The 27,888-nt window shown below is 38.4% G+C and overlaps 1 long non-coding RNA gene across 6 annotated transcripts in view; it reads right to left on the bottom strand.

Moving 5' to 3' along the window:
• Positions 1-27,888, bottom strand: part of LOC110359534 (uncharacterized) — a 255,312-nt gene that overhangs the window by 212,307 nt on the left and 15,117 nt on the right. Inside the window, exon 1 of one of the 6 annotated variants that reach the window (XR_010466198.1) lies at positions 19,090-19,547. The exons of the other annotated variants lie outside the window; for them this stretch is intronic. This is a non-coding gene — a long non-coding RNA (uncharacterized LOC110359534). Of the gene's footprint in view, positions 1-19,089; positions 19,548-27,888 lie in introns of those variants that run through there. 6 annotated transcript variants of the gene reach the window in all.

Here is a 27,888-nt window from a genome sequence, read left to right on the forward strand (position 1 = left end):
GTCTAAACACAAGGCACTAAAAGGTCCCCATCACAATCTAAAAATAGAAGCACTTGAATATAATTAGTGCATATGTTCTCCAGGGGAAATATAGTTAACATGCCATTAGTTACAAGCCACTGAGTCAGAGAGGAAATTCTGAATGCTGGTATAGACCTGTCTCTGTCAGCGACGCTAACCTATCTCAATTTTACAGTGTAAGTCATCTTTAAGCAACAAAAGCAAGGAAGGGATTTTTCCATTTTTTAAAATAGTATTGTATCAGGCCTATTTTGAGCACAGAATGTAGAATAACAGAGCATTATAGAAAAATAAAGCAACCATCCATCAATCTGATTAAATCATGCTAGTCTTTATACTTTATCAAAGCTATTTTTAAAAATCAGTTTGCAGATCTTACTTGTAACTGCAAAATAGAGCAGTATGCTAGACTGTGAACAGATCCTAACTCAAAGGGCAGACGGCAGAATATTCCATAGGTTTTGCACATTTGCTGGTCTTAAAATATGGAAATCTTGTGCATCAGATAGATGTGATGCACACACACATTTGTCTGAGTGGGAAGAGGGAAGAAAAGATAGAGATAAAATAAGAAGATACAAACACAGAATTGTGTGTAAAGAAGAACCTGCATTACTCACCTTTTCTACTGGAACAACTGCCTCGTAACAGAGTGTGGACTGAGCCCAAGGTAGAGCTGGTCAAAACTTCTTTTCATGGTAAATGTTTAAAAGACTGATCTGAAGTAAATGTGAGATTTTTAAATGGAAAAAATAAGCTGTTTCACTTATGTTTCATTTACTGAGTTCAAAAAGCAGAAATTCTACACAAATGTTAAACTTACATCCATCTGAAGCTATTAAACAAGAGGGACCTCACAGAACTCACAGCAGAAGCAAGAGAAGTGACACACAAGGCCTGATTTAGTGTTGTGCACCTTCTCCCTTCAATGTGCCCTGGGTTGGAAATACCAAGTTGGAAATATCAAGTTTCCCAAATAATATTTAGATCCAAATTATCGAGAAAGTCTAGTTCACAGAAACCAGCAATATGTGCATGTATGTATTTAAAAAAAGAAAAACAAACACACAAACAAAACCCCCACAAGTAATATATATGTAGTGCTCCATCTGCCCCCACCACTGTTCCATCCCCTCATTCTCCCTTCAGTGCGGGTTGCTGTTGGGTTTTATCTTTATCTGAGGCCCATACACACAGGAAGAAAACTATAAGCCAAACAGACTATAGCCTCAAATTCAGAAAGAAGTGTTGGAGAGTGATTTAATTACTGTGATGATGCTTGGTCCCACGAGGGTGACCCCAAGGTACACAAGGAATTTGCACTGTCAACACAGATAAGGAATTTCATCAACTCTCATCAGTTAAGATTTCACCTTTGACTTAAATTTCCTTCTACCCTGCTATCATTACCAAACATTTTGTTCTACAGGGGGTCTAAACTATCCATGCAGATTTAATTTATAGCAATTTAAACTGTGTCAGAAAGTTAATAACTTACAAATAATGCATGTGTCTCTTACTGAGTTTAATCAGTGCCCATTAATGTGCCTGTTATTTTTACCTTTTTGTTATTCATGTGTTCTAATCCGAAACTACATTTACATTGAGTGGAAACAAACTTACCCAACTCATCAGACCTCAAAATAGACACCTAACTTGCCCTCTCTAAAAGTGAGGAGATTCCACTCTCCCTTTTTGGAAGTCCAAATCAACACTTCCACCAAAAATAAGAAAACAATAAAAGACAATCTGAGCTCTTTCACATGCATTAGTAGTCTTGAAGAATCTCATTGTCCTCCTTTACCACTGTAAATCAAGAAAAATCTCAGTGAAAGAGTTTTACCTTAGTATAACAGTGGCCCTACTATAGCATGAAACCAGTGCAAGTGAAAAAAGATTCACGCTATAACTTCCACATACTTAAAAATACTTTAGTTTGGACAAGGAATACATAAGTAAAAAAACCAAGTTTAGACTACCTAGCTGTAGAATGAAGTCACACAAACATTTAAAACTGCAGCCTGCAGTACCAGCAGATGACAACATTCATTTCTAGTGCACAGACAGGTGGGAGGAAAAGTTCAACTTCCAGAACACGTGAGATGAGGGCAAAAAAGTTTTCAAACAAGACAGGCAGTGAATTGAAGCCATATGAGGCAGTGGTGATGTTCTACTTTATTATAACAATTCAAGCCTCATGGAACAGAATAATCTTCTAGTGTCAAGGCTGCTGACCTCTCTCATGTTCTTGGGTTGTAACCTTAAAAGTTTTGCACCTAAGTGAGCAGATCATAAGCGCTGAATTGTGTTCAATGTGGATTTTGCCCACTTTCAGTTGATATTTCTCTAGTATGTACATTAAACATGTTACCTGAAATCACAGCCATCTCTCATTCATACCAGACAACAGGTGATACAAGCCCAGCCGTTACAGGAGCAGTTTATAGCCTACGTTATACACTACAAATGTATTTACCTTTACAAGCACACACTGAACATGTTATCAGAAGTTAATGACAAAGCAATGAGCAAAAGATTTTTCCAATTTGATTGATCTGCATGTCTGTTTCTAATCTACATTTTTAAAATACTGAAGAGATCTTTGCCTAGAAGTCTGTGCTAGCCATTTAAAAATACTAATAAAGGAAACAAAACAACCTAAAGTAAAACCATTAACAGGCTGATTGTATTATTTTATTGAAGTTATTGTATTTCTCTTAATCAATTATAAAAGTTCTCACACAGATCTGATAATTACAGGTATTTCTACAAGGACTTTGATTCCACTTACCAAAAAAACACTTACTCAAGCATAATTGTTTCAGCTAACTCAGGCTTTGAAATAAAGAGCGCTGCAAAAATAAAGGTAAGTATAACATAAGTGATGGCCAAGAAGGGATAAGAAAATCTCACTGAATGTATTTTAACAGCAAAGTGAAACAGAGCATTTCAGGGCACAGTTGTATTTTCACAGAGTTCCTTGCAGCCCCCGATGCCAGCAGCAGTGGATCAACCTAGTTTCTGCAGGCACAAGACTAGAATCTATTGCTGAGAGCAGCTGTCAGAGCCACCTGCCCATCTTTGGCTCCCATCAAGTCTCACAAGTCAGCCCAAGGGTGATCTCAGGATCCTGCACTGTCCGTTTTAATTTATGTTTGTAAAGGAACAGCACAAAACAAAAAGTGACCAATATAAACTGGGATGTTTGGAAGCTGCTAACCATGTCTGCCTAGAGGCTCTGACTGTAGAAAGCTGGTATAATTTGTGCTCATCATATTTTCCCAGCATATACAATAATGTCAGTGCAAACTTTGTTTTCACTTGTATGCCTAAAATGGCCTTCCCCACTCTATTTTGAGCATGTTTGAATTAGCCAGTGGGAAAGTTGCTACAGCCAAGATTAAATGGCAAGCAAAGCCAATTGCATGGAATAAAATAAGATACAGACTTCCGGCTACCAGCACACTAACTTCAAAAAATTTCAAATCAGCACTGTAAAATTCAGATGCTTAACCAGACTCTTCCAGATATCCTCAAGTTTAAATCTGGAACAATAGTTAGGCTGACTTTTTTGACCGTGATGTATTCCAGCTCACTGTTCTCCGCCATCCTGTTCACTAAACCAGAGAGAAAACCCACGGCATCTAGCTGTGGTCTCTACAGACACCATCCAAACAACAGGAGAAACACAAGTTGCTGTTAAATGTTTGCTTTACAGCACTTATGCATGCAAAGATACATCCATTCAAAAGACTTCAAAGACGTTTTTGTTACTACTGGCTTGCCCATGGACAAAGCAATATGGTAGTCACCAGGCTGACCTGATGTGTCCCACAAAACCGCAGCAGATATGACCTGTTTCGGGGAGCACACCTTTGGGCATTCCAGACACACACACACAAGTTCATCTTCCATTTTCTGAATCAAGAGTTCATGAAACCTGAGCAAATTTTGGCAGGTTCACAAACATAGGCTGAATAATAACATAACATTCTGATCAGAAGAACTCAAATACTCAAAGGTAGCGAGATGAACAAACAAGCTATCCTCTAGTTTGCTTAAAGTTTCCCAGTTGCAGTGGAAAAAATAACAAGGATAAGAAGTTTGTAAGTGCATTTAAGTATTAGAACAACTCAGAAGGTAACTTTAGAAAATACTTTAATTAGTTGCTTTTTAAAATCCACATGACTGAAGACATGAAAACTCTTCATATATACTTCTGATCTAGAGCTAGCTTGAGTGAAAACATACTCTAGAACCTTTAAGTGACCGGGAACCTGGTCTAGAACACACTCTAGAGCATCAACTTGCACCGGGGGTTCAGGTTCAATATCAGGAAAAAATTCTTCCCAGAAAGGGTTGTCAGGCTGCCCAGGGCAGTGGTGGAGTCGCCATCCTTGGAGGGGTTTAAAAGGCATTAAGACAACGTTCTTAGGGACATGGTTTAGTGCTAGAGTTAGGTTAGGTTATGGTTGGACTCAATGATCCTGAGGGTCTCTTCCAACCAAAATGATTCTATGATTTGTAACATGAATGCAAAATACTTCCCAGTATTTATGTGCTTATATTATGCACATCAATAAAATCTGCTTTTTTCAAAAAAAGTCTACAATTAAAAAAACCCACACTTCGTGTTTTTATTTCTTATTAAATTATTATTAATTTAGGCATAGAAAAATATTATGTTATTAAAAATACTGAATGCTGTCCTGGGTGAATAACTCATCTATTAGCCTGGGATCAATGTAAATTAATCCACTCAGCACCATGAAAAGGCTGCTTCTGTTCCTGATGTTGCATCAGAGCAGAAAAAGGTCTGATAAAGAATGGATGAATAGGCAGAACAAATAATTTGTCATACAACTTCCTTTTAGCAGAAGAGTAATTAATTTAGATAAATTATATCAAGTGTCCTGTGGTTTATATGAGAATTTTATTAAAGTAATGATGCTTTGATTAAGTTCCCCTCTTACATGGATTATCTGCAGGAGGAAATTAGCACTTTCATTCCCCTTTTCTCTTCGACATCCCCTAACAACTCCTGGCTATCACCAGCTCATAATCATTGACCAAATAAAATAAGAAAATATATCTGCTCCAACTCCAAGCCTATGCACAATCCATATCATTACTATTTACATGGAATCACACAGCAGGGTACTGCATTGTCATCTCTAAGATTCCTTCCTAAAGAGTTAAGAAATTAAGATCCTTAATAATGTCCATAGTCACACAAGCATCCTATTCATAATGGTTGGTTCGGATATCACAACTTTCCTTTGAGTGCTTATACAAAATTTAACTATTGCTGAATCAAGACCTGAATCCTCTTTCTGGAATTATACCTGTAGAGCAGATGGATGTATAATTACAAGCGCCCATTTATTTTCTGATTATTTCTCCATTTGATTTCTGTGGTCAGTTCTCTTAGTATGCAAACAGAAACAATGAGCTCAGCCAATCTCTCTCTGCTTGTTATGAAGCTATTTCCACAGCCAGGTTACAAATATCTAAAGCTTTATGAAACTAGAGTGAAAAATATTTCAGTCATTTAATACAAACCTAGTCAGAAGGTACTCTGTGGTAATTTCAATTACCTGCCTTCCCGACATACTACTTGTTAGAGACAAGGAGATTAAATTTCCGTTACCATTAAAAAAAATTACAGGGAACATCTTTGTTTTATGACAAACCCCACTTTTTACTTTTGTTGTGGCAATGCACTAGTACTTGTGAAATCACTGTTACGACACAGGTCTATTCCTTCATGCAATAGGAAGAAAAGAAATACCACCTTCCCCTCAGACCAGTCTCAGACTAGGATTTCACACAATCTAAGTGCCTGTATTATTCAGGGTTCATAATCAGATTAACAGCCCTGAAACTGGTAACTGGATATATCAACTACCACAACATCCTTCCTACTAAGAGCATAAAGGGATGCAATGCCTTCAAACAACTGAATTCCCTATTTATAGAGTGAATACAGTTCATCTTTGCAGGTTGTCCTGGAATGCATCCTAGAGGTCAGCTGTCAGAGGTGAAGAATTCCTCAGAGTACTCTGCTAAATTGCCAAAGAAAAAAAAAAAAATAGATATATAGATGTATATACACACCAGTTTCTTACACAGATCATTTATAGCACAACTTGCCTCTGACACCTTATCAGCAATGTTGTCAGTGATAAATGTTTAAAGATTTTTTTTTAAATAATTTAAGCTATTGCTCTATCTGTCATAACATTCTAAGAATAGAGGTTTTTGGGAAAAGTTGCTATTAAATATTGAAGACTGATGAGACACATATTAGTTAATACTCTTGCTGTCTTCTCCAGAGATTGCCAGTGACTGACTAGACTGGTCCTATGCTGATCCAGAATTAGATACTATTCTTCTTTTATGCATAAACAATTATTGGAGCCTGAAATCACTATGCTCAACCTCTACTAATTAAGGTCAAAAATAAAACTTTAACTTGGCCATGACAAGTTCCTTCAGTCATTTATATCTTTCTTGAGGAAAGAAACTATCTAATATTTTCAAGCTAAAAGTAAATTCATTGATCATTAGTTTTCAGCCCACATAGTCAAGCAGACAACACTACATCATCCAGTTGTTCCAAATAAAATCCTCCCTGCTCTGCGCTGCTCCCCTGGAGGAGCAACACCTCCCCTTGGGAAGCACATGTACCAGGTACATCCAGTTCCCAAGGTGGGACAGACTGGGAACAGCATGAGCTGAGGAGACTGAGGCAGCCCCAGGAGACACAGCAGCCTGTCCCTGCTCCTCCAGCTTGGGTTGGGATCCTTGCCCATAACCTGGCAGAGCACAACAGCTGCATTTTTGAGACCTACATGAATGGAGTGCAACCACTAACCAAAAGTGCGTGGATACAAGCTGGTCAAAGCAGACCTTTTAGATCTATCTACACAAGCCAAATCCATCTACTAGGTCTTTTGACATTTGCACGTCAGTACTTGATATTTAAGCGTTCCAGTACAACAGGCTTTTGTCAAACTTAGTGCTGTTATGCAATGTGACATCGCCAGAGCAGCAGTAACAACACAGATTTACCTGGTTAACTGCAAATGCTGAAGCACAAAAATATTCTTACCTTGCTCCCGCTGTACCCCCACCCTGCTGCTCAAGAATTAGTAACAAAAAGTAGATCACTGTGCCCTAGGTCTGTTCCAGGAACAAATGCTGGGGTTCTAAATAATAACATTAAACTAAGTTGGACTATTGGAAACCCTATTTCAAGTTTACATTCCTGTTAACTTGAACTCACACAGAAAGAGTAGACTTCGAGGATAAAAAAGTCACTAAAAACTTAACATTTCTCTACCACCTACAAATATATAAATTGAAATAAAAAAAAAACAAACCCACAAAAACAAAACCACAAACTTGTTGGCCTTCAGTAATCTTCCCATCATTGTGTTCTTGAAAACAATTATAAAATGCACTATAGGACAATCACCCTTTAATTCTCTCTCCAAATACCCATACATCATTCATCAAACAGCAGGCTGTAACCATTTGAAAGGTAAGACCAAATTCATAAAATATCTAATTCAAAAAAAGGAGAGCGTGTTAAATCAGACAGGCACAAGTGTAGCTGCAGTAGGTCATTCCACAGACAAATAATTACCCTCTCTCAGCTGCCACAAAAGTAAGTACAAAGGAACTCCAAGTTTATTCTCTTTGTTCCAGTAGTCAGCAACTAACTTTTCATTGCCTGCTTTTAGACAACTGGAAATCTGCACATATTCCAGTTCTCAGGTAATAAGGCCCAAACCTGATGTAGCCATAGTGATTTTAAATAGATGCTCCCTACTGAAAACATAGAATCACTCAACCATGTTTTGCTTCACGACTTTATATTAGACTTGTTCTTATAATAAATTTTGTGAGTTTCTGTGTCGGTACAGCCATGCCAAGATTCTTTAACCAAAACCTGCAGCATCTCTGCTTCCTTCTACCAACGACGTCCAGCGAACAGAGCGGCTATTTGCCCAATCCTGTCAAACAGCACAGTGTCAGAGGACTGCTGGGCCTTGCACTGCTACCTATTGTCAAATCCTTCTGACGATTTATGAAGACCTGATAACTTATGAAGCAACACTATTAAGGAAAACACCAGACACTATTTCCTACACATTAGCAGGAGAAGGAAAAGCCTAATTAGGGGGAATAACCTAGAAGATACATCTTTAGCTTTCAAACTTATTACAAAATTAATAGACCTAATGTTAATTAAAAATAGTCTAATCATCTTCACCTTCATTGTTTTGAACATAAAAAATATGTTAATAATTTTCAGCAATTAGCAATGCTTTTCACTTCCACTGTCTTTCGCCACTGCTTCCCAAAAGACTTCATTTTATTTCCCCCAAAATACCCTTCTTTGGGTCAGATGTGTCATGGATTTTTTGTTGTTGTTGTTGGCTGTATGCAACATGCATATTTAAGAAAAGACAACACAAGGGAGATAATACTCTAATCCTTTGGAAATAAGAGGTAGTGTATTTGCTTTATTTCTCTCGATTGAAACACCAACAATTTGAACCATCTAATAATCTGCTGCTAAAGGCACCATTTTCGACAAATTTTGTAACAAAATAGGAATAAGGTTTATCTACAATGAGTTCACAGATCACCCACTCCACATACATTTCTATTCATACAAGACCTCAGGGTGGCTTCCAGCACCTTACAATAAACATGAGGCATCTGAAAAAAGATGCAACAGTAGGACCCCCCGGCAGAGCTGAAGGACGGACATCGCCAAGGTCAGGGACCACAGGGAGCTGAACTCCTTCAGGCGAGCTCGTGGAATGGTCCCCCTCCCATGCCACAGAGAAAGACAAAAAGCATCCACAACTATATCAAAATGGAAAAGAAATGCTTTTTTTTTTTAACCTCAGCATATACTTTGGAGTGAACTTACAGCTTGAGCCCAGAAACTTGCCCACAGTCACAGAGAGCGCATGATGTAAAAGTTCTTTAAGTCCTATAAATAGTCTTGCCGCAAGCCTAACCTTCTTTCCTTCCATCTCCTATTTTGTCCTCCTTTTAGTCACTGAGACATGATCTGAACTTCAATTGAAACTTTATCATTTTCTTGCCTTAAGTATTTTAAAGCTTGCAGCTGAGGCTGCATTCAGATGGTTATACCTCACTTAAAACATTAGTAGTATATGTGGCAAAAATCTGGGTATGGGAAGAAGAGGAACAGAATGAGGTCCAGACAAACTGTTTCATAGAGCCATCTAAGAGTGAAGATATAGGAGCTAATACACAACAGGAAGACTGTAGCACCTGAGGTTTTCTTTGCCATGCAAAATTACAACAAACAACTGTAACAAAACACCCCATGAAGTTACTAAGTTGTTTCTAACGTTTGCACTGTCGTCTAATTTGCAATGTAACTTCAACCCATTTTACCTGATGCTGCATGAACACATAGCAACACAGAGTAACTGAAGTAGGGCAATATGATTTATAGAACTCTTTGGGAGCTGTTTATAATTAACAAAACAGAAGAAACTTGGATGGCAAAGGATGTTGTATCGGCAAGTATTAACTCTCAGCAAACAGTCAATGTCTTCATACACAGAAGTGATGCCACAATAGGGACTGGACAGAGAAGCATTTGGTCTACAGAAGGGCTCTGTTGTTTCCCCAGTCTAAAATGGGACATTATTTCCCGCTCAGAGATCTGTACAAAGACTGTTCCACTTATATTTTACAAGACATTCCAGACTCAGAATGATAGGGATAGTACAAGTCCACACACTAAAAAGTATGTTTTGCTATGCTTATTAAGTCACAAGGCAGATTGCTGTTTTAATCACTCAGAGCCCATGAACTGACAGAATAATGTAAAGAAGAAAGAAGTCACATATATGTTCTGGTGAAAGCATTCTTACACAGAATATCTTATAACAAAAACAAACACAGAAGAAAAAAAGATAAGAAATAAAAATAACTCTCTAGTAAAGAACAGCTATTAAGAAACACTCAGTAAATAACTGTTTCAGCTTTAAATTGCTTAGTATAGCACAAATTGAATGGTGTAACACACAAGGTCAAGCCTGACTTGACATCTCAATATTTTCTTTTCCTCATTACCTATGAGAGGGAAAACCCAGTTCAGAGAGAGATTATTCCAGATTTGGTCTTCTAGAAAAGCACGTTTGTTAACAGGTTTATTTGGACTTGCCTGTTGAGCCCTCCTCTAGAATGTAGCTTATGCCAGGAGTAGAAGTTTGGCTGTGGAAGTAACAGCAAGATTAAGAATGTCAAGCTTCACTAACACTTTAATGAAAAATTACCTAGTTGGACTTGTTAGATCTTTTTCCCTTCAATTGAGCTGTGCATTGGGATAATTCATTGCATGGCTTCCAAAAAAGCTTTTAGTCGGTAGCACTTCTGTCTGCCTTAGGGCAAGAAAAGCCTTGTGCCTTCATCTCCCATGGAGCTCTAAAACTGGGTCTGATTTCTCTTCATGTGGAGAGCTGCCATCTAACTTCCACTAAAGGCTAGATTAGGTTTAGATCTGAATCTGTGGCTAGTCAAGGGAAAAAAAAAAAAAGACTCAGGAATGAATGATGTCAGCCTGAGCAAATTTCTAAACAATAATAATGCTGCATCATGCAGCTTTCCTTCCTCCTTTCTTGTGAGCTCTCTGACTCAGAGTTCAGTATACTGCAGATATTTGTTATTATATCATTTCTTTTCCTACTCTCATTCAAGATTAGCTATAAGCTTAAAACAAAGTGCCCGTAGGTTGTCACTTGTGTTGCTCTAATGCATGAGAGGGAAGAATAGGGTGCATTTCCATAACAGTCAATTTAACAAAACTGCTCCTTTCTTGTTCTCTCAACACAAGTGACATTTGTGTGACTGAGCAAACAAGCAACTCAGGAGCTGATCAGCTGAAAATTTATCGCTAGTGAGAAAACTGGAAGTCTTGGTCTGTATCAGTTAAGCCAGCCCACCCTAGGGTCACAGGTACATCAAAGCCAAAAGGCAGGGAAAGTGAACCTGCAACCACACAGCATTAAAACTGGTTTAAACCACTACAGGTACCTCCTGTCAGATACCCTTTGCTTTATCTAGTTCAACTACAGATAATGGTGCAAGTGATCAGGTGATTAGATGCTGATTTCACTCCAGAATTACAGCCCCATTTTATCTCAAAATGAAGGCAACCACATGCTTATTCCATTCAAGGTTTTAAATTCTTTAAGTAAATACCAATATGAGAGCAGGGCTGATGATATTCTCCTCTATGATGTATATCAAGGCAGAACTGTTTTCCTTCATCCGAGCTCTGAACTCACTCATGTTCCTCAGCCACACAAACTGGATTCCCTGTGCCAAACTGAATGGGGTTACTGTTCTGCAGTTGCGAGTCACAGGTTTTCCTTCCCCACATTCCCAGGTGTATTTGAGTGTTCTGCTGAAATATGCAGCTTGAAGCAAACACACATCTTGTAGAGCATGAATACAAAAGACAGATTTGGGGAGTCTTGAGGGGTCCAGCCCAAAGTGACTGGGAGAGAAAAATTATCCACAGATATCAAGCTTCAGTTTCAATGAAGTCTTTAGATCCAGTCATAGTTGCTAAGATTTTAACACTTGTGTAAGCCTGTAATATATTAAAAAACAACAACAACCACCACCAAAAAAAACCAACACAAAACTTATATAACTTCAGCAGTTCAAAAAAGCCAGCAAAGTCTATTTCATTATAAAACAACAGACAGGAAAGAACTTGTGCATAAAGTGTTAAAATGCCAGTTCAATCTTGCTCTTGTTAAAAACTGAGCACTGAAAGCTTTTATTTTCTCAGCTTCATCCAGAAAATTATTACTTTTTCCAAAGTATACTCTCAATTCCAGACCTTAGGTCCCGCTGATAATGGTTAGAAGATGCATAATCACAAAAACTAAGAGCAGGGATGGACCCATTTATGTATTTGTCAGGACTGTTTGTATTGTGCCAAGCTGCTTCCCAAACTTCTTGAACATCGGGGCTGTGCTCCAAGATGGGAAGAAGTTCAGACTCATTTAGTGATGCCACTCAAGCCCTGGAAAGCTATAGGAGGGAGGGTTAGGGTGCTCAGGCAGGAACAGAGCATCATCGCTGCAGCGCCGCTTCCTTGGACTTCTTAAGAAGTGTTGCTCTAACTGCTGCACATCTACTGCCCTGCTTCCTCACACACTAATTGCTACACTAAATCCTGGGGATTAACAAGTTGTGAGGAAATATTGAGGGAAGCAAGTCTTAAAAACCAAAGAACAGAAGTGAAAGAAAAAATAAATAAATCCCGTTTCAACTGCTGCCATCCCCTGCCCCTTCCCCCCACCCCACCATTTCCCACCTGTAGCTGGGAATGGTTCGGAGTTGTGTCTCCAGCACAGCTCAAGATTGCCATCTACAGCCCTCAAGAGCCAGAACTCCACTCAGGCAACCGCCTGAGATTGAAGAAAAATAAGCCTGTATCAGGTTGTATTTTCCATACAACAAATTCAGTTGGTTTTTTTTCCCCCATCTATAAGACTCAGAACATTAATGTACAGTTTTCAAGCAGAGTGAAAGTTAAGGGCTATGTGTTGTGACACAGAGAGATTAAGTAGACAAGATAAAAATTATTACATTTTCAGTAAATTCTTCTACATACTCATGCCCCAGCTCTTATCATTTTCTTATGGCTCTAGAAGATTGTAATATGCTCTTGCCTTTTTTTTTTATAGTTTTACTTTCTCTGTTCCTATTTTGGTAATAAAGCCGAAGAATATATCCACCAGGACTTTCATAAATGGCAGATGAGATTATCATAAAATTGACTTGGTCCACCCTGGCTTTCAGAAGGAAAATAGTCTTTTATTACTACTTTTATCTTGGATCAACACCAAAGTGATCCTTACAAAACCATCAGCATACTGCCTCTACAGACAAAAATCCATATCCCAGTGCACCCACAATGAATACCAATTCCACATAATATTATTGAGGAGGAAAAAGAACCAGAGATTTGCTTCATATATGCTCTGTTTACTTCAAGCAGACCTAAGTTCTTAAAAATCTTTTAAATATTACACTTTTCTCAGTAAGACGATGTAGAAAAAGTTGGCAAAGAGATGACCAGTATGCAAATTAGGAGGAGATCAATTCTACACAGATCATATATAAGGAATAGTTAAATGCTGAACACTTTTCTGCTTCAGAAACCAAAGGAGCTGGAGGAAAAGCCCTGGACAGGGGCAATTCTAATCCTTAAGAACAAGAGCTACATTAAGTCACGGCTCAGAGCACATACAGAGGCTCAAGAAAAACAAACATTACAGGGATACCAATATCCTCTAGGAACCAAGCACCACAAATATCAGATGCTCCAAACTAAAGCTACATTTAACAGGATCCAACCATGCAAACATAAGCAAGTACACTGGTAATGCAGCAAACAATTTCAGGCTCCGTCTGAAGCAAAACCAAACCAACAGCTGGTGCTTCTAGACTTGCAATAGTACAGTGACTTTCTAGAGAGCCATATTTTCTGTATTTGTCCTCTTTATGAAGGTAAATCAAACCCAGAAACATATCTAGCTACGTCATTGAAAATCTACAAGTCTGGCAAATAGACAAAAGCATCTTTATAAGTGATAACGAACTGTATACTAAATGTAAATTCAGACAAAGGGGAATGTCTACGTGCTATGTAAGTTACTTTGGCAAACAGAGCTTTTCATAAGATGTGCAAATATTACCTTTCTGAAAAGAATTTATAGTCACTATCACATTGCAACAATTCACCAAGCATATTACACATCTTTGTCCTAAGTCAAGAAACATGGACAAAGGGATATTAAACTAGGTCTATTTTTCACTCTGTTTTTTAAGCTTCCAAACAACAGTTAAAGGTTTCAGTAGCTTAACCGAAACACAGGAATCACCTTCCTGGATTGGTTCAGCAATCAAGTACCACAGACCAGTGATCCAAGTGTAATGTGGTCAATATGACTTTAAAAAAAACGGTACAAATTCAAGTGTATTTCAGCATAATGTTTTAACTAATGTATATTAAGACACTTTGAGGAAGAACGAAGATCTGCAAATCCAGGTTTTGGGGGGAATTTGGTTTAATGGGGTAAAGTTCAACTGAGGCATTTTTTTCTGGATACACTGACCTGCCTGATCTCCCAAAACATAGGAATATTACATTGTTTGTTTGTTGAGAAGTGACATGATGCTCATAGACTGTGAAAATTACGAGAGGCAACAAACAATTTGGGAAGTTTTTTTGATGGAAAAGGAAAAATAATGGAAGATGTCTGAATCATAGTCACTGTGTCTTGAACAAGTTCATCATTCTTCTAGATGCTAGGAGTTTTCAATGGCAAGCAAGTTATCTTACAAGGACAGGAGAAGCAAACATTATGTTTTCTAGTAAAGAGGGCAAGAGTGCAAGACTTTGCAAAGAGGCTGGATTGAAATACCTCTGCTTACACTCAGCTATTACCTGGGACCAGGTTTTCATTGTACTCATTGTGAATAGATGACTCTGATTAAGTAGCAAGGGAATACACTCTCCAGATTGTTTGAGAATATCTAGCAGAAAAGCCCAGAATTTAGTCTGTATATCAGCTGTAGTCTTCCAGCACAGCCTCTCGTTGGCAGGTATCACGCACTTATGCTTCATCCTATAAACCAGAGCTAATGAGCTCTAGTCAATCACTTAAATCTGTGGTTACTGTTTAACCACTACAGCAACTTGAACCATTCTTGTATTTCCTGGTGTTCATCAGAACAAGTCTCTATAAAATATCCAGGAATGATAGAAGCACAGGATGAGACACAGTCTACATAATTAATACTTGGACAAAAGCACCACCTTCAGTCAGCATTCCTTTTATGCTAGGTAGTTCCCAAATACTTTCTGTCTTACATAAAAATGCCTAAGTAGGAAATTAACTCCTCCTACTTTTCCCCTTTTGCAAAGAAGGAAGCTAAATTACTGCACCGCTCCCCAGCCCACCACACAGCTCTATTTCTAGTTTTCTTTTGAAATATCAAGGACCTTTGCTCTTTTCTCAAGAGCCACAGTTGGAAATAATGGGCAGGGATCAAGGGCTACAGCAGATAGTTCCAGCTGGAAAAGCATTTCCATGAATATCAAATCTGTGAAAGGCCTGTGTTGCTCTAGTCACAAAAGGTGCACGACACAGATTTATGAACTTTGTGGTCCCAAGAGAAGATCTCAGCCGCCTCTCCCTGAGCATTGCTTTCATTTTCCCTCAGCATTAGCTTGCTTGGCCTCTCTCTTCCTATGACCGTCTGCTCCCTATATCTCAGACTGCAGAATACAGGGGGAGAAAAACCCAAGAAAGCAAATCACCCTTCTTCCCAGGTAGGCAGCTGCCGCTGCTTCTTCACATCTAAGGCTTCTGATCACCACAATTATTCATAAAATGTATTGATCTTCCTGCTCAGCTCAAGTTTCCAGGGAATAAATATTCCATAAATGTACTTCCAAAGAATTTCACACCCACCTCCCAATAAGACCCAGAAGAGAGACTAAGGAAATACTGCATCCCATCAGTAAAACCATCACTAAGTGTTACTTATATCAAATGTTAGAGGTTTGAATGAAGAACAGACCATGATTCGTCATACTCTAGGAGGCCAAATACTTAGTACAATCTTCCACGGTTATTACACGATTTAACAATACTGATGATCATGTAAGTCACCGTATATTAAAACTACATATGTACCACATATGTAGGGTCTTTTTGGAAGGATTTTAGTTAGAATCAAGGCATCTCACTGATCATTGAAAATTCTGATATTTAAAATATCTCATGAATAATTTATTTAATGTAGACAATACTCTACTTTCCAGGCCATACTCCAAGTACAAGGGAAGGGCTGAGGAGAGAAAGGAAAAAGAGGACATTTAGAAATACTGAAGCAATGCCTGGCTACCAAGAGTATGTTTCATCTTAAGTCCTATTTGGTAGATTTGTAACGTGGTATCCAGCTGATCATCTTGATACTGAATATCAGGATCAAAATATGAAGAGACAAGGACAAGTTCTGGCCCTACAATGTGGAAGTACAGCAAGAATTTGCTCACTAAGATTATAAGAGGTTATATTGATGTATCTTAGTTTTTTTACACCCTTCACAAAAATAATCATAACATGACTGTTTTGAAAAAGCAGGCTAAGCTGGCAGGGGTTTCTCATTCCTGAGGCACAGTGAGATGAGCTGCAGGCCCACAGGGACTGACACTGAAGTCAGTACAGAAGGTATCAGATGGTATCATGTGCTCCCTTCACACAGCAATCAATTTCCATAGTTAGCGAAAGGAGACAAGTAAGTATGCCATCCTGACCTTTTAATTGGGAAAAAGATGTGCTAGATAAGCATCACTAGTAAGCCTCAACACAAGGCAAAGGGAAGGGATTAACACCAGCTGATAACAGCTCTATCCTTCACAGAACAGTGTGTGTCTAAACAAAGAAATCTGAACTAACAGGTAAAAATAGTAAAAGGTGCTCAATCTTAGAGACACACAGAACACTATGCATGTTTTCAAAGTGTAGTTATATAATAGTGATGTCACAGCAGAATGAACAATAAGCAGCCCAAAATTTCTATGGAATGCACGTATCAAGAGCACACAAATGCAGATTGCTAACATGCAGATGAATGGGAAAACCACTTAAAAACGTACACTCTTCAGTCATATCTTTGAGAGGCTGCCAGAAGACCCAGAAAAGTGAGGCAGTTATGGAATGAGAACCTCTGCTTCCCTGACACAGCTTCATGCCATTTCCACATGTCCTATCGCTGATCATCAGAAACAGGAGATCAGGACCTCCCCCCCATTGCCCGCCTTGAGGCAGCAGCAGACTGTGATGAGCCAGCCCTCGGCCTTCTCTTCTGCAAGCTGAACAAGACAAGTGACCTGGGCTGCTCCCAAGACCGTTCACCTTCTTAGTCACGCTCCTCTAGACACACTAACAGCTTGATGTCCATATATTGAGGTGCCCAAAGCTGCACACAGTACTTGAGGTGTACTACCAGGGCATTGCAGAGTAGGACAATCTACACGATATAATGGCTGGGGTTGGAAGGGACCTTAGGGGATCAGCTAGTCCAACCTACCTGCTAAAGCAAGTTCACCAGAGCAGATGATAATAATACTATATTATATTATAATAACACTACCTTACTACTTTCTGCCTTCTTACCCAAAACCATACTGTATGCAAGACAAATCAGCTTTCACTACTTAAAAGAAGAAAATTGTAAAAGGTAAAATTTGGCAAAAAAAGTATCAGGACACTTAAAGCAACATCTTCTAGACAACCTGCATAATTTGTAACAGGGCCCAAAAGGCACAGATGCCTTCCTAACACGATACTTAGCCAAAACTTTTGCTCATCATTAATGCTTTCTGGAACTGCAGGCTGAGAAATCCAGATAACATTAACCAGTTCTGAGACAAACTGACCTCAGCTATGTAGCTAGAGCTGCACAGTAACTCTGGCTATAGGTACAAATTACTGCCAAGTATCAGAGATGAAAGTTTACTACACCTTTCAGGAATGGGGAGCTGGCCAACAATAAGCCATTCATCCTACAACAGAGCACATACGACAGCCATCATAAGAACACTTGCTTTACTGCAGTATATTTTGTTGCAACCATGCCACCCATTCTCCCAGATTCTATTAATCTAAATACCATGACAACTTTGTAGCCTTGTGCTAACAAAGATCCTCTCTAAAACACCAGCTTTTCTATTTCATGTATTTTAAACTCAGAGTATAGTACAAAATCATTTGGGAAAGCCATGCTCAGCTTTGATCTTTTCTTTGAATAATTAACAACTTAGCAAGCAAGGACACTCAGTCTCCCTGGATCGACATGTATCCCAGCGTCAAAACATCTGCATTTCCACCAAGGATTTTATTAATACTCTGTTCACTGCATTTCTGGTTTTGCCAGCTAAAAAGTAAAGTGAAGTTTCAAGGAAGAATCCATGCCCAGTTTTCTTTAACTGTGCTCATTCACCAGTGTAGTACAGCAGATGTTTGTCTTCCTGAGAAGTAACATTCCTGCTGTCCAGCTGTAACAATAATCCTGACCGAGAGACAGAAAGAGCCACCAGGTGCGAAAGTTTATATAGAGCATTCAGAAAACTGCTGTTGGCTTTAGGTCAGCATGCAGGTAACTGCAGTTCTCTGAAAAGCAGCTACTCAGATATCACAAAACCACAGCTTGGTACAGCTTTCAGTGCATGACACGAACTTTGAATCGCACTACACAAACTGCACGGCTGTTCGGAAGTATAGTATTTGACATCCATAAGCTCCATCACAGATATCAGAAATAGCACCGGTTTATTGCTGGGACCCAACCACCTGTTAGAGGATGCAACAAAGAATCGCCACTCCACATGCACAGCCTGCCTGCCTTCTTTCAAATAAGTTGTTTACAAGTGACCTTTGGACATAAACCAGTTGTGACACCTCCACCATTACAGGGTGAATTTGAGATTTTGATAAGCCTAGAATTGTCACTGAAGATAACACAGGTGAGGTGGAGCAGAAGGAAAGAGGGGTCAAGCAAGAAATGTAAGTTAAATAAAGCCATATGGCTGCCTTGAGTCAGCATCCCAGCTGAAAAACACAAGCTCCTGGTTTTACATTCAGTTCCTTAAGTGTCCCTACCTGTACATCTGGAACTCAAAACACCCAACGTGTTGAACTCAAAACTCATTTTCACCTCATGAACAGCCCTAACATTCTTATTTCCTTTTAAATTGAGGGAAATAACTTTATATCAAAGCTATTGTCAGGCAAAACTTGATCCCATATGTCCCTCCATCTCCTCTGTACACAAGATGTACCAGTACAGCGTAACAAAATTAATATTACTGTTTGTTCAAGGCACTAATTAATTCAATCAAATTAACAGATTGGGAAAATTCAAGGAAAAGACTACTCAAAGCTAGTAATTTAAATTTTTTTTCAGCTCACTCACCAAGTGAAACAGAGAAGCTCTTCCACACTTAACAGTAACAGTCCAGGGGAGCTAGTATGAATCTGGAGAAAACAGTAATTTGCCTTGAATTATCAAAATGGTGACTACCAAGGCCAATGAAACATTACTCTTAATTTTGCAGTAAGGACAGAGGCAGACTAACCTGACATTTCCAGATCAGGGTTGGCACACAGCAATCTAAACAGGGCCAGGGGGGAGGACCACACACACAAAAGGCCAAAAAAACAACACCAAACACACCACACTAAACAGGAGGAAGACTGAAAAGGAAATTAGACCCTAGTAGGAAAGAATAAAGAACCATTCTCTAATAAGATGTGGCACAGTAACCACAATAAAGGAACAACAAACATTTTCTCACCTTTATCTGTAACATTAAATTACTTCGGCTGAAGCGACTCTGTAAGCTCTTCAGTGAGGAGCCCTGATCTCATTTACTGAGCAGATTGCCTCACACTCTGGTGTACCTGACAACTTCCTATCATAATGAATAATAAAGAGGCTGGAATTTGAGAGATCACATTTGTTGCTCTAAGCATGGAGCATAGAGTTGGGACTGAACAAGAAAACCAGGAATCCTGATGTGGATGCTTGTGCCCTCTTTTAAAGTAAGGACATTTCATTTTTCCTCCTATTGCAACAATACGCTATAGCCTCTAGTTTTGTCTGAGAAAATTGCATTAAACACTGTTATCAGCTAAAATGCATATTAAACACACAAGAGTCACTTGGTTAGGGTAAAAAATTAATCCAAGCTTCTCCCTAGTACTTGTGGAAACAAGGACCCATAAAGGCCAAGTGAAGTCTCTGAAGGTTCTCCAGCCAGTTTTGAATCTAGCACCTCTCACATCTTGAAAACATTTTGTCACAGTATTCCTTGAGAAATCCAAAATTCCTGCTTTGAAGATACATCCCATCCTGGAGAACATACCCTTGGCTCATAAAGCATCGGTTTTGTCACCAGACTATTAGAAAGGGCAAGCCTGAATAGACCGAGTTTAATATTTTCAGAATTTCCTATTCCCTGGAAAAAGCAAATACAGAACCAGCATTGTGTAAACACAAGAGGCTATCCCTTGATCTCAAAAACATGCAGGCTCTAGTCACACAGTCAGAGAAGGAAGGCAGTGAAAGCATTTTGTTGGTTGGCTCCTTCGGGTGAGGGTTCTGGGGCCTGTGTGTGGTGTTTGGTGGTTGTGTTGTGTGGTTTTGTTTTTTGAGGATTTTAGGGTTTTTACTGGTGGGTTTGTGGTTTTTTGTTAGTTTTTTGGTTGTTGGTTGGGGGTTTTGTTTGGTTTTGGTTTGCTTTGGGTTTTGTTTGGTTTTGGTTTGCTTTGGGTTTTGTTCGTGTTTTGGTTTTTGTTTATTTTTAAACTGAGCGCCATTTCATAATTTGCTAAAAACAAATTCACATTTCTATGATGGCTACTAAGATCAGGTATAATTTAAAACTCTTGTCCATATAAAGAAAAAAGAACAGAATTTGTCTCCCATGTGGCATATTGATAGGAAAAGCACTTTATTTTTTCTTTTATACTAGTATGCAGAAATACTGAAGACATAACTTCAATAACATGGGAATGTTTTGTACAATGTGAATTGGTAAGCAATTGCTATGCTTAAGATGTATCAGTTCTGTGACTGAATCTCCCCCCCTCTTTGGAAGACGACTAAGCTTTGAATAATAGATTTTTAGGCATTTACAGAACATCAATTTTAAAAATTCCTACAGGTACTTATAACCTTTCAGATTGCTGTGAGAAGTGTCAGGAACACCGCATCCCCCACTGAAACACATTTTTCAGTTCAACCAGGGTGGAATACGGCAACTGTTCAACAAGCGACAAGAAGAGACACAACAAATATCAATCCAGGAAAATATATGAATACCTGAGGCAAGGAGAATGAAATTACCAGAGCCAGAATTTGATCAAGGTACAAAGATGCTACTATTGGTAAATATTTTGTGATTAATAATGGTCTGAGGGTCATTCTTTTCAGCACTAACAACCTGAAAGTGCAGTGTGAGATGGAGAAGAGAATTACAATTGCAAATGCCACCAGCTACTTGAATAAAACCAGGAAGGGAGCACATTGCATTGGGTTATTGTGACCGTCCGCAGTTTTGTATAATTCAAAAGTTCAAAGATTACTGGTTATAGGCAGATATTCCTTTTACTGTCTGTATATTTTTAAGTACAAACAAGCAGAATCAAACTTTCCAATCTCAAGTATTGCCTTTAACCTATGCTAGCATATAAAGTGGGTCAAAAGTATTTAAATGAGAAAAACCTGTTTAGATCAGAAGCACCAACATTAAATTCTATACACCACAATGCTGTTTCTAGATGTCTTCCACTTGATGGGAAATAACACCTAAAATTAAAGACAAATAATGGCACACTGCAAACACATGTGAAAGAAAACGAAAGAATTGCCAGTGAGGTGGCTTAACTTTGTGGCCCCCTTGGCCTTGTGCCAAATGTGATGATGCAATCATTGTGCAGTGCTTGCATGTTTTGTCTCCCTTCTCAATTTTCTTTTCTAATGGTGCATCAGCCACTATTAGAACTATAAAAGGTACTAATGCTTCAGATAGTTAGAAATGAAGCCCACAACAGCAACCTTGTCATGGCCTTTGTGTCTTAACCTGCATCCACCTTAATATAATTTAGTCCAAATTCGGCCACTTCTCTCCCCATTCCTCTAATGTTGTCTTCATGCCTCCTCACATGTTTACACTTTCAGGAAAAAAAAAATCCTGTGTTTATCTGTACTGTCTACCCCCTACAGCCACTTCTAAGCCTTCAGTAATTCATTACCTGATGGTATTATCATAAAATACTTGGACTTCAAGGTAAAATCATGAGAAAACTTGCATCAAAAAAGTTAACTTCATCTTCTTTTTTTCCCCTCTCCCTTGCAAAATTTGATGTGTAATGTGGTTGACTTGTATCTTCAGCATACTTAAGACAAATGCTTTATTAACATAATTAATAACGCCTTTTCAAACCTTTTTTTACTGATAAGAAGAGCTGAAAATTTTAGCAGTAATACTTCACTGCTCAGGAATTGCATTTCAACCTTTGCATAAAATAAGCATACAAAATCATTCACTGTTGCAACTGCTCTTTTCAGTGTTTAAGATTACCAATATGCCCAATATTCATCTCAAAAATCTTACCAAGATACCTCCTTTCAGAGCAATGGAGTCCACCAAAATTGTAGCTTAAAAGAATAAATCTGGACTGACAAAATCTAATTTAATTTTTAGTGCTGATTCAGTGTAGGATTAAGGTGAAATTGTAGGATCCTTCAGTGAAATTACTGCAAACTCACAGTATCAGATAAGATTACATTTTTATCCGACATCTTTTACTGAACTCAAATGAAAGCTTTTGTTTCCAAAGACAAGTAACCACACACTCTGTGGATTTATTAGGTCACCACTTCTGCTCTTTCTGATGCTGTCTTCATTACAACTATCTTTTCAATAAATACATATACAAACATACAAATCTTATATTCATTTCCTAAGCAAGAAACCAACTTCTGCTCCCTCAGTTATCTTCTGCATACGATATATGCAAGCCCCCCCCAAAAGTGCTTACTGATATAGTGTCAGGTATGAACTTGTACAGACAAATCAGTTCTACCTCCTACTGTACTGATCAGCCAAGTTTCAAGTGTACTTTCTAATCACACTCTAATATGCAGAGCCTTCTCACAGCTTCCAAGTATGCTTAACTCCCAAGAGTCTCCTTATTTCTATAAAATCCTTCCCAAGTCTTTTAAAATATTTAAAGTTATTTACTTCTGTAGTTTTTAGGCACTGATTTGTACACCTGCCTTACCATCTAGCCTTCAGAGCTCTAAAAAGCAAATATATAATTTTTATTGCACATCCTACTACTCCTACTGCTGAAATAATGAAACCTTCCCTAAGTTAATAATTTCATTGTAAAAGTTTATTACACCACATCTTCCAGAAACGTCATTCAAAACAAAACTATGCAGTCAATTACCCAATTGAATGAAGCATTAATGCTAATTAGCAAGTTAATGTTCAATTAGATTTAACAAAAATACTGCTGGGAACTTGAGAAAAGCCATAATACTGATGGCCCTTTATTACTAGAGTGATAGCATCCAACAATGCAAGTCTTGCTACCAACAAGACCTCAGACTATATGAGAGTCCCAAGAACAGATGACTTTTCCTGAGATTTGAGCTTCCTACAATCCCTACAGCTCCTTGGGGAGCCATGTCAATTATACCATCATCAATGCAAATGGCATTTTAAAGAGTCTCTGCAACAGGCAGAGAATGCTAATGCTGATCAGAGGTGCCAGTGTACATCACATTTCTCCCAAAGGCTCCATAACCTGTGTGTGTCTATTCAGTTGCTTCTAATCCTACCACTTTGGTGACAGGCCACTGGTGCCCCCTCTGCCTTTGTCAGTCAAAAAATCAGCCATTAAAACCAATCCACTTTCCAGCATCAGAGCAGTGTGGAATGCAGTAGTGGGAGCAAAGAGATAAACTCCTGTATAGAGAGCGTGATAATGTGAAGTCTGCTGGCTTTCTTGCTTGATAGGTTATTCTTATTAAGATAAAATGTTTTCCAGAAAAACTACTCTAAATAGAAAGTTAATAAAAAAAAGGGGTGACGGAGCATGAAAACACTTAATACTGCTTTGTGGCATGAGCAGGAAATGAAACTTTGGCTGAAATTTAATTATCACTACGCTCAAGAAAAAAAAAAAAAATCCCATAGGCTCATTTTCCAGTGGCATTTAATCTATACACTCCTGATGCTCCACTCATCATATAATAGGGCTCTTTTGGGAGTAGAAGCACAAAGAATAAATAAAGTAGCCATACAAATCAAAAGGGAAATGCAGTATTACAGAAGCAACTGGCATATCAATTGGAAAACAAATGAGAACCCAGCACGCTATCCCACTGCAAAAACATTCATATACGCGATATGAATATCCACTTCACATTTACGTATTGAGGAAAGCCAAAGAAATTCTAAGTTACTTATTATTATAAATGCTGATAAATTATGATGTCTACTGAAAATGTTAAAGCAATTCCTTTTGCCTTCAAAATTTTGTACTGACTGGGAAACTCATACAATTTTTAAATAATTTAGTTCAGCTAACCAGCATTACAAGTTATTTTCTAAATTACTCACACAGAATACCTAAAATATTTTTGTCCCCTAAAGGTTGTTTCTAATACTGGTTCACAGATGGACAAAGACAAAGTCATTTGGTAGACAATACAGATCTGCACAAGAGAAGCAAGAGCAAAAATAGAAATATCAAAAGAAGAAATCAAGGACACTGGTGGAATAAGCATTTCAACTTTCAGTTTTAAGAAAAGCAAAGAGACACTTCTGAGCTGTGCAGTGGTAGGAGGTGTTCAGAGAAACCCAATATCTGATTCTAACATTAAATGGTTACTTCCTTTTGATCTGACCATCAGCCACACTTCGAGGTATCTGTAGACATTTTAGGGTAGAAGGCAGCAGTGGGGGAAGAGGGAGAGAAAAAAGGTAAGAACTGAAATCCAAACATACTCATTGAACAAGAGCCACATTCAAGATGGGGCATAAGGTTCCCTCAGTGCCCACATCTCACTTGGGACTATCTTAATTGTGAAAAAAACATTAAGAAACAAGCTCTGTTTCAAGGACTGTAAACACTGAGGTTCAATAAAAATAGAAGACAGCACAGGAAGGTGATTTTCCCAGAAGTTGTTTAACCTTCCAGCAAGTCATCCCTTGTGCAAGCTCTTCTGAATACATTTCCCCACACACACCCTTCCACAATACAGAAAGAGATGCTAATGTGCTCTTTCTCCACTTAACACAACTGTAAGCATAAGTTTATATAACTTTATGGCAACAAATTGCAAGCTTTTTTTTCCAGCAGGCAGAGCTAGACAGTGAAGTAGATTATTTTTTAAATTGTCATGCCTTTTAAGAAGTCTATAGTTCTGCACTAGTTTCATACCTTTGAAAAATAAACAGTCTCCTTCTGCAGGAAATTCTGTCCTTCTGGAAAATACTGTATTGCCCCAACATGAACTGAACACCACTTGTGGCTTTGGTAAGAGCTCCTCTTTTTTAACGTTGAAGTCTGATGACTCCCTGTGTCAGTACCAGGGACGCTCAGCTGATCAAACACCACGAGCATCAAGTGTTGTGCTTGCCACACAACAGAAGAAAACTTTGAAGAAACATGAAGTTAGCAAGGCATTCTGCCCGCCCCCCCTTCCCAAAAGTAAACTTTCCAACCCCTCATCTGACTCATGTTTATATGAAAATAAGACATTGGTCTTAGGTACAGCATGGCAGCAATGGTTCCTGCTGGTGATGTTACATACCTCCCAATTTACACTTTGATGCTCATTTGGAGAGAGACAGAGTGGCCTCAGCTGGACACCCATGTAGTACCAATCCCCACTCCCATCCACACACAACTACATTAAACAAAAGCTGCTGTCAGACACATGGCAGCATCCACCACTTTTCCTCACTGAAAGCTCTCACACCTTCCAGAGCACTCTGTGGCAACTCTGAGCACACGGATCCCTTCCCTGCAATTCCATTCACTGGTTTAGAGATTTCTATACCTTAGAGAAATATTTTTCTTCCCACACAAAGAATTTTATCAATGACACTATTCATTGTAGACCCAGTTTTATGTATATGCAACAACAGAATATTTGTTGTTAGCATATGCAAGTTAATTTGAGGAGTTTTTAGAGTTCCTACATTGTATTTCTAAATGAATTTAAATCTCTTCACCTGAATTTAGCAGTGAAGAAACAACACAAGTTGCAGTTGTACCCAGTTCTTCAGTCTGTATTACTGTATTTATCAACATGGAAGACTTTATTCCACAATCATACCCATTTTTCAAAAATGAAAGCACAAAAACTTCACCAGAAATCACATTAACTGAACTTTTCAAGTCCACTATAGAATAGGAATCACTACTGCAGATAGTTTATTTTAAATTAGCTTTTACGTGAGTGATATAATCCCTGTTTTTAATTTGATATTTCAGTACAGGTTTCCATTGATCTCAGTTTTCCAAGTACTCTTGAAAGCTTCCAAGTAACAGCAGTAGGCTGATTTTTAATTTTGCTTTCACACCACTCAAGTGGATTCAAATTCTATGAGGCAAATTGATATTTGGCAGCAAATTACACAAGATGCCACTTAGCATCATATTCTGATTTTTTAAGCAGAAGCTGTTGGAAGGCTTAAAATAATATCTTTGTTATGCTCTATGGTATTTGAAATACAGGTCTAATTTGTTAACAACTCTAATACTAGAGAGAGAAAGCCTGCACATTGAAACCTTATTTTTCTGTAGATTAGAAGGACATCGATTACTTAAATTTGGGGAAGTTCAAAATACTGCAGGGTAACATTTAGGAACATTAAGATCTACTGCATGGTCAAGAAAAGCTACAGACAAGTAGCATTTCTACAGTTCAGTGACTTAATTTTGGTCAGTTTGATAGTTACATGCCTATTTATAGTCCACTGCAAACTCTAAGCAGGATTTGGTCAAGCTATGGTTATATCACGAACAGCCTTTAAATCAGTATTTATCACTTTTGTTTTATCTAGCTCGCATAAACACGTATCCTACCTCAGCTGAGCTGCAGTCCACAGAGTACTGTGAATATTATTCACATGCTTCTACCTTCCACTATTCTTTGCTTATCTTCACTTTCATCTCAGTGACTTTGTCATTTGTATGGCAGTTTCTTCTAATAGCTTTACTCATGCTTCCAGATTGTGTAAAATGCTCAACAAAGCAGAACAAGTTATTCAGGCACTTAGAATATCTTTAGGAGGACTATATTCCCCATTAACAAGCATAAGCTATGCTTCTGAACAGTATTTATCTTGCAGATTGTTAAGAAAGTTTCTCTTTCCTGGATTCCTGAAGTAGAGGCATGGATTCCAAAAATTCTCCTTCTATGATTTATTTCTAAGGTACAGCATGGAGCAGCTCAAGCTGGGCGCCTCCTGAAGAGGGACCTCAAATCAAGATAACTTTGGGCAATTGCAGCCTTACAACCTGTTTCCCATCCCTCACACATAGGTTGAGGCCAACTGTAAAATTACAGTCTGGGGTCTCCCCAATCTTCATTGGATCCCTTCATTTTCAGAGAGCCCGTTTTTTAGCTCTGCCAGTGGTAGTTTGTCTGTTACCAACTAGACCAGACATCAAAGTCCTGTCCTTCAGTTGCTATTTTGTACTTGCAGCTGGGGAGAAAATAAGTCCTTGGCAATAATCAAAACACACTTCTGTTTCTCATCACGCCTTCCCATTCCTCTACTCATCTCTAGGGATGTAGCTCCTGCTGGTGATCAAAAGCTCATTTATCTTCTTGCTTGAACAAATTCTAGTACCCTTTTTGGCTTAACAAGGAAGAAAGTTCAAAACTTCACAGCTTGTGGCCTAAGTTACTTATGCTAAGCAAGTTCCATATAAACAATTTCTAAAACAAGCTCTATATGAAGCAGCATGCCAAATAATTCAATAAGGTATTCCCTAACACAGACACATTATCCCTATGGTCACTGAATTCCACAAGATCCAGAAGTAAAACTGATAATGACCTAACAAGGAACACCTTTTTTGTTGCAGGATCCCTCATCTAGTTGGAGAGCACACAACTAGACTTCAGAGGAAAATGAACAGGACTTGGTGCTTTAAAGCAGCACTATTTCTTACTTAC

The sequence above is a fragment of the Columba livia genome, chromosome 14, assembly GCF_036013475.1.
Source record: "Columba livia isolate bColLiv1 breed racing homer chromosome 14, bColLiv1.pat.W.v2, whole genome shotgun sequence".
Taxonomy (NCBI): Eukaryota; Metazoa; Chordata; class Aves; order Columbiformes; family Columbidae; genus Columba; species Columba livia.